The 6,775-nt window shown below is 49.2% G+C and overlaps 1 protein-coding gene across 1 annotated transcript in view; it reads left to right on the top strand.

Moving 5' to 3' along the window:
• The first annotated feature begins 2,019 nt into the window (after window positions 1-2,019).
• DICER1 (dicer 1, ribonuclease III) overlaps window positions 2,020-6,775 on the top strand; it is a 72,730-nt gene continuing 67,974 nt past the window's right edge. The window contains 1 exon segment of the mRNA XM_072839810.1: window positions 2,020-2,217. The gene's annotated coding sequence lies outside the window, so the exon portion shown is untranslated.

The following is a 6,775-nucleotide window of genomic DNA, read 5'->3' as shown; positions in this document are numbered from 1 at the left end:
TTGTTCACCTTTAGCTGCTTGCTTGCTGGAGGTGAACCAGTTTCTCCAGCGGTTAAAATGGGTGCAGTTGGGATCCCTGGGTGGCGCAGCGGTTTGGCGCCTGCCTTTGGCCCAGGGCACGATCCTGGAGACCCGGGATCGAATCCCACGTCGGGCTCCCGGTGCATGGAGCCTGCTTCTCCCTCTGCCTGTGTCTCTGCCTCTCCCCCTCTCTCTGTGTGACTATCATAAATAAATAAAAAAAAAAAATTTAAAAAAAAAAAAAATAAAATGGGTGCAGTTACCTCACCTCGCCCATCCCACAAGGTCCACATTCTTTTTTTTTTTTTTTTTTTTTAGATTTTATTTATTTATTGACGAGAGACACAGGTAGAGGGAGAAGCAGGCTCCATGCAGGGAGCCCAACGTGGGACTTGATCCTGGGTCTCCAGCATCACACCCTGGGCTGAAGGCGGCGCTAAACCGTTGAGCCACCAGGGCTGCCCACCCCCCCCTTTTTAAAGATTTTATTCATTCATGAGAGAGAGAGAGAGGCAGAGACACAGGTAGAGGGAGAAGCAGGCTCCATGCAGGGAGCCGGACGTGGGTCTCTATCCTGGGTCTCCAGGGTCACGCCCTAGGTCAAGGCAGCCCCACACTCTTATCACAGGCCTGTGAGCCCTAGAGCCGCCTGTCCAACCGCAATGAAATGCGGGCCACGCAGGACATTAAAATGCTTCCATCACTCGCATTTAACAAAGGAAAGAAAAAGAAACGAGTGAACCCGATGTTCATCCCAACGTACACAAAGATCACCACTTCAACATGTATTTGATAAGATAAATGACAGAACATGGAAGACTCCTAACTCTGGGAAACGAACTAGGGGTGGTGGAAGGGGAGGAGGAGGGCGGGGAGGGGTGGGGGTGACTGGGTGGCGGCGGGCACCGAGCGGGGCACTTGACGGGATGAGCACTGGGTGTTATCCTGTATGTTGGCAAATTGAACACCAATAAAAAATAAATTTATTATCAAAAAAAAAATAGGATAAATGATCAGTGTGCGATATCCTACATCCCCCTCCCCACCTCCCCGGGGTAAAGAACACCTGCAGGAGTTCCAACCAGCACATCTGAGCCGGGACAGGCCAACTTTCAAGCGCCCAAGAGCCCCCAGGGCGCTGGCGGGCCCCGTACGCAGCGAGGTCTCTAACCACGCGGTAGGTGCTAAGCGTGAAGGCTGCAGGTGTGCAACACGGTCCTTGTTCCCACGTCTCCTCTGCGGTACAGTTTCTCTGCATTTAATTTTTTTTTCCTAATAAAGCCCATGTTACAGCGGGGGGGGGGGGGGCGGGCAGCGTCCCCTGCAGGAGAGGTCTACGTTTCGGGACCCATTGACAGGATGCTCTTTAAGCCAATCCCTGCCTCGGCGTCCAGCCGCACTGTAGTCGGCAGAGGTTGGCGACCTATGCAAATGAGTAATTTGCATAAGTGGGGCCGCGCACGCGCGCTCCGGCCGTCCCAGTTCCGGGGGGTGGGGGTGGGGTCTCCCCAAATGCCGAGGGCCGCGCGCCCGCGGGGCGGGAGGGGCGGGAGCAGCGGGCGAGCAGGAGGGCCCTTTAGGAAGGGGGGCCGCCGGGGGGGCAGCCAGAGGGGTCACAATGGAGCCGGACGAATTCCGAGAGGAGCCGGCGCCCCTGAGCCCCCGAGCCGGCGGCGAAGGGGCCGGGGCGCCCCCGGTCCGCCGTGAGCGCCGGGCCGCACGCGCCGCCTGGCTTCCGCCTCCCGCGCCGCTGTGTCCCGCCTCCTGAGTGGCTGCGGCGCCCCGGTTGACCTTTCACCGCCGCCGTCCGTCCAATCAGGGGCTCGCTCTCATGCCGGAGCGCGGCGAGCGGAGCGTGGGGGCGCGCACGCGCGCGGGGGGCGGGGGATTCTCCGAGCGGCTGTGCGCCGTCGCCGCGGGCCGTGCGCGGGCTGCGGGCGGGCCGGGCTCTGCGCAGTCTCCGCAGGCGCCGGCGGGAGGGGTCGAGGCGGAGGCGCGGCGCGGCGCGGCGCGGGCGGCTGCAGGCCCAGGTGAATGGAGTAACCTGACAGCGGCGACGAGGCGACGCCGGCGAGCGGGGGGAAATGGCGGCGGCGGCGGCGGCGCCGGGCGGCACCGGGAGGCCTGGGCTGTGACGCGCGCGCGCCGGAGCGGGGGCCGATGGTTCTCGAAGGCCCGCGGCGGCCCGTGCTGCAGGTGAGGCGGGCTCCCGCGGCGGCGCTTTGTGTGCGGGGCGCGGGGGGGCGGCCGGGCGCGCGGGCGGGGGAGGGGCGGAGGGCGCGGCCTGGCGGGGCTCCCGGGGCGGCGGGGGGGGCCTGGGGGGGCCCCCGGGGCCGGCGGGCGTTGACAGGTCCCGCGCCGCGCACCCCGGAGGCCCGCCCAGGACTGCCCGCGCCCGCTGGCAGGTGCCCAGGTCAGCCCCCCCCACCCCCGCCGCGACCCCGGGGGCGGGTGGCGGCGGGGCCATCCTTCCGCCCCTCCCCTCCCCTCCCCTCCCCTCCGATTTTTTTTTTTTTTTTTAATGTGCCCGGAATGCCTCTCGAACCCTGCAAAAACGAGCTTTTCTTTCTGGAGGGTTTATTTACTTATTTATTTATTTATTGCATATATATATATATTTTTTTTTTTTCCTTAAATCTTGGGGAAGTCGGTGTAGGTTTGTAGGGGAGCACAGCTGATTGACGTGGATTGCATGGAAGAGGAGGAAAAAAAAAAAAAAAAGCTGAGCCGCCTGGAATCCAGGCTCTGGCCCGAAGCAGAGCTCACGGACCACGCCGCCCCCCGTGTACGTCTCACGCAGCCCGGGGATCTGCAGGAACGCGGATGAGCGAGGAGCGGTGCCCCGTGGTGTGCAGCCAGGGCTTCCGTGCGAGGGAGGGAGGGAAGGAGGGAGGGAGGGAGTCCTTCCTTTCGGCGACGTGTTAACAGATCCGCCTGCAAAGCCTCGAGCATTCTCAGGACTATCCCACTTTTAAGAAGCCTGCGCTCTTATTAAAGAGCGGTTGCTTCGAGGTCGGCGCTGCCTGGAGGTGCTTCTCCGGCCTTTTTGCATTGTTTCCTCAATCTTTTACGAACTCAGTGTTTTCAGCTGCGTCTTCTGGCACTTGTTCTGCAAGTTGCAGCAGGCTCAGGGAATGGAAAAGGGCGGGGGGGGGGGGTGGTTAGGAGTTGAGGAACTTCGGAAGTTTTGTGTTTTTTTAAACGTGCATATTAATAAAAGGTGTGCTAGGCCGAGACTGGATTGCCCTAAAGCATGAAGCGACCTGAGTAAGAATAGGCGTCTTAGCCCAAGAGCTCCAGCAATTTGTTAGAGGGCAGATGGTATCACAGGATTGTGAATGAGACTGCTAGGGAATAGTGATTTTAGCACTAGTCGTATTCTGGGGAATGTTATTAATATCTAGGCTCTGGAATAATCAAGTCTGTTATCGCATAGCGTGGTCTTTAGAGCCAGCTCCTACCTGTGGCACACGTGTACTGTGGAACATATGCCAGACACACACACATACACGTGCATGTGCATATACTTAGCTCAGAACTTCATTTTAGGCCATATCAAACTTGCTCTGTGTATAGGTTAGAAATACTATAAAGATTGTCTTTAATATGGTCACTATGAACGTTTAAGTGGTCACGTGGGTTAACAGGTTTATTCACAGCATCAACAGGCTGTTTTAAGAAAAGGTGTATTAGTGAATTTAATTCGGGGAGAAAAGATCTTTTTCTCTTCCTGCCATCATTTTAGGCTCATGATATCATCTGATCGTTAAAGGTTAAGACTGCCTACCGTAGTACGCCTGTGGCTCTTTGTAGGAATTGTAGAGCAAAGTTGTCTTGCTGTTGCGAAGTTGTCTTGTCTTGGTTTTAGAAGACTGTTTGTTTTGATGTGGCTCATGATTCTTATTTGATAGTGATTTCTGTGGTGTTACATAGCCGGTGGTTCTTTTGGTGTAGTGCTACCTTCTAGGAAAGATGACTTTTATGACACTGAGATAATTTATCCCCTGCCACTATCTGACATTTGAGATGCTGGTTTCGTTTCAGAAAGTAGGTATTTCATTAGGGGTTCTCTCGCTCCGTGACCATAACATCCTGTGGTCGTTACTTGTGGCACAGGAAAGAAGGGACAGCTTTTTTAATAAAACATGCCTCCTTATTATGTGCCAAGATGTTTCAACTGTTTTCATATACATTGTCCATTTAATCTTCACTGTGACCATGAGGCAGATTCAATATTGTCCTTACTTTACATGTAAGGAAACTAAGACTCAGCTTATTGACCTGAGATATGAATCTGGAAGTGGCAGTCAGGATTCACTCATGGTGTGATTTCAGAGTCCTTGTGTGGGGGCTCTAAGCATTGTTGTGCCAAATGGATTTTAGGAGAAAAAACTGCATAACATGCAGGCAAGTCCTTAGTTAATATCTATTGAATGAATGAAAGTCCTAACCTTCAATATTTTGGTGACCTCTGATTATCTGAATAATTCAGATTTTTTCCCTTTTTTTTGTGGTAAAATATGTATTACAAAGTTTACCATTTTAACCATTTTTTAAGTGAGCAGCTTGGTGACATTAAGTATATACGTGTGGTTTTGTAACCATCACCACCATCCATCTTCAAAACTTTTTCATCATCTTCAACCGGAGGCCTGCCCGCATTAACCACTAATGCCCTGTTCCACCCTCCTCCCAGACCTGGGCAACCTACACTCTTCTGTTTCTGGTGATCTGACTGCTCTGGGAACTCATTTAAGTGGAGTCCTAAGATAATGTCCTTTTGCGACTGCCTTATTTGACCTAGCATAGTCTTCAGGGTTCATTCATGTTGTAGCATGTGCCAGAATTTCCGTCTTTTTTAAGGCCAAATAATATTCATTACACACACGCATTTTGTCTATATTTCTGTGGATGGACACTTGGGTTGCTTTTACCTTTTGGCTTTGTGAATAATGCTCCTCTGAACATAGATATACAGGTATCCGTTTGAGTGCCTGCTTTCACCACTTTTGGATCTATCCTTAGTAGCCGTCAGACTGTTTCTCAGTCATCAAAACACTAGACTCAGAATTTATTGCAATATGAGTTTTCTGAGGGTTGTTCCAGGCAGTTATACTAGACTATAAACCACTCCTCCGTGTCAATAAAAGACTTCAATCTCCTTGAGGCCCAGGATTTACTCATTTTTTTATGGTCTTACTTCCTGTCACTGACAAGTGGATGTTCAAGTAACTGAGGTCATTCAGTTGCTTCATCGTGAGGTTTTGTTGTGCTCTGGGGGATGCTAGAAAAGACTGGGAAGGTCCGTGTTTAACTTGTGTAAATATTAAGTTGAAGCCAAGTGATGTATCTTGTTTACCTTATGCCCTGCTTTTTGGACCCTCAAGAGTTTACTTTTTTCAGAAACCCCAATGGATGTATATATATTATACTAGCTGTTATTCACAGGTTTCTTTGTAATATTTTTTTTTCCTATCATTATGCACTAATGACTTGCCAAAGTAGACAAGAATCTAAGGAGGCGGCATTATCTCTTTGGGAGTTTACCTCCTTAGCCTGTGAGGTGGATCTTATTTCAGTTCTTATTTTCTGATTCTTTGATGTTTACCACATTGTTTGCATGATACAGGCTGATTTTTAGTTACAACTGATTTCTGCTAAAGTGATTCTAGTATTAGTACAGATTATGTAGAGACAACTGTTTATTACTTTATTTTTTGTCTACTTTGAGAAAGGATTTGAGATTGTCTTAAAATAATAGGTTTGAGAAGACTAAATGTAATGGCAGAGGTTGAGGGGTAGAGTATGGAAGGTGCTAGAGGGTAATTAGAGGAGAGGCTTAGGGCAAGGATGGCTCAGCATTGGTGCGTAACTAAAGATGATTTTCTTTTTTTTAATTTTTATTAGTCAAAGCAAAAGAGGAAATAAGACTAATTATAGTTGGCATTGATTTATGAGAGGAAGTATACCAGGAGAAGCAGACTTTTCTCTTGTACGAAGAATAATTAATCGTTTGGATTCTTGCACAAAATGACATTAACAATATATAGAGAAAATGTTTTACAAATGATAGAGAAACATTTTTCACCTGCCATTTTACAGAAAGTGTGTGAAAGCCTTAGGCATAATAGAAAAGCCTCAGTAATATAGGTGTGCATTGTTCTGGTAATTTGATTCATTAGAGTTTAGTTAATTTATCTTTGAGCTGATGTCCCTGAAATATCACTTGTCTCATTCAGGCTTTTGACAGATGCTGAATAACAATCCATTCACAAATGAACTCCTTTCTTCCTTTCTGGACAGTATAGGCAGTCAGGATTTTCCACCACCTTTCTGCCAGTCTTTAGGAATGCGTGTTGTTTGCCTTTCTTATGTGGTGGTGTATACTCAGTGAGTGAATTCAGAGAGAAAAGCATTATTTTTGAGATCTAGCCGATGAAATTTAAATTTTCAGTCATGTAAAAAGGCCTTTGTTAAAATAAATCCAAGTACAAAGTGGCTCTCCTGTTTATCTGAAATTGTCAATGAATTGTTGCTACTTTTAGAATACAAAGTTGCTTTACATTTTAAATAAGTGACTAAGAAGATGCTACAAGAAAGCATTGTCTGAGGATGTCAGGAGGACTGTTACTAGGAAGAAATAATTACATTTTGGTCATAATGTTTCATTTTTGAGCTCATGGGTGATACTAAATGTCTTGGCTGTGTAAAGGTTTTTAAGACAGGAAGGATGTCAACAAATTCAGATTTGTTG

Source organism: Canis lupus, chromosome 9 (genome assembly GCF_048164855.1).
Source record: "Canis lupus baileyi chromosome 9, mCanLup2.hap1, whole genome shotgun sequence".
Classification (NCBI taxonomy): Eukaryota; Metazoa; Chordata; class Mammalia; order Carnivora; family Canidae; genus Canis; species Canis lupus.
The sequence above is the reverse complement of the archived record's forward strand: the minus strand, read 5'-3'. Positions and strand labels throughout refer to the sequence as shown.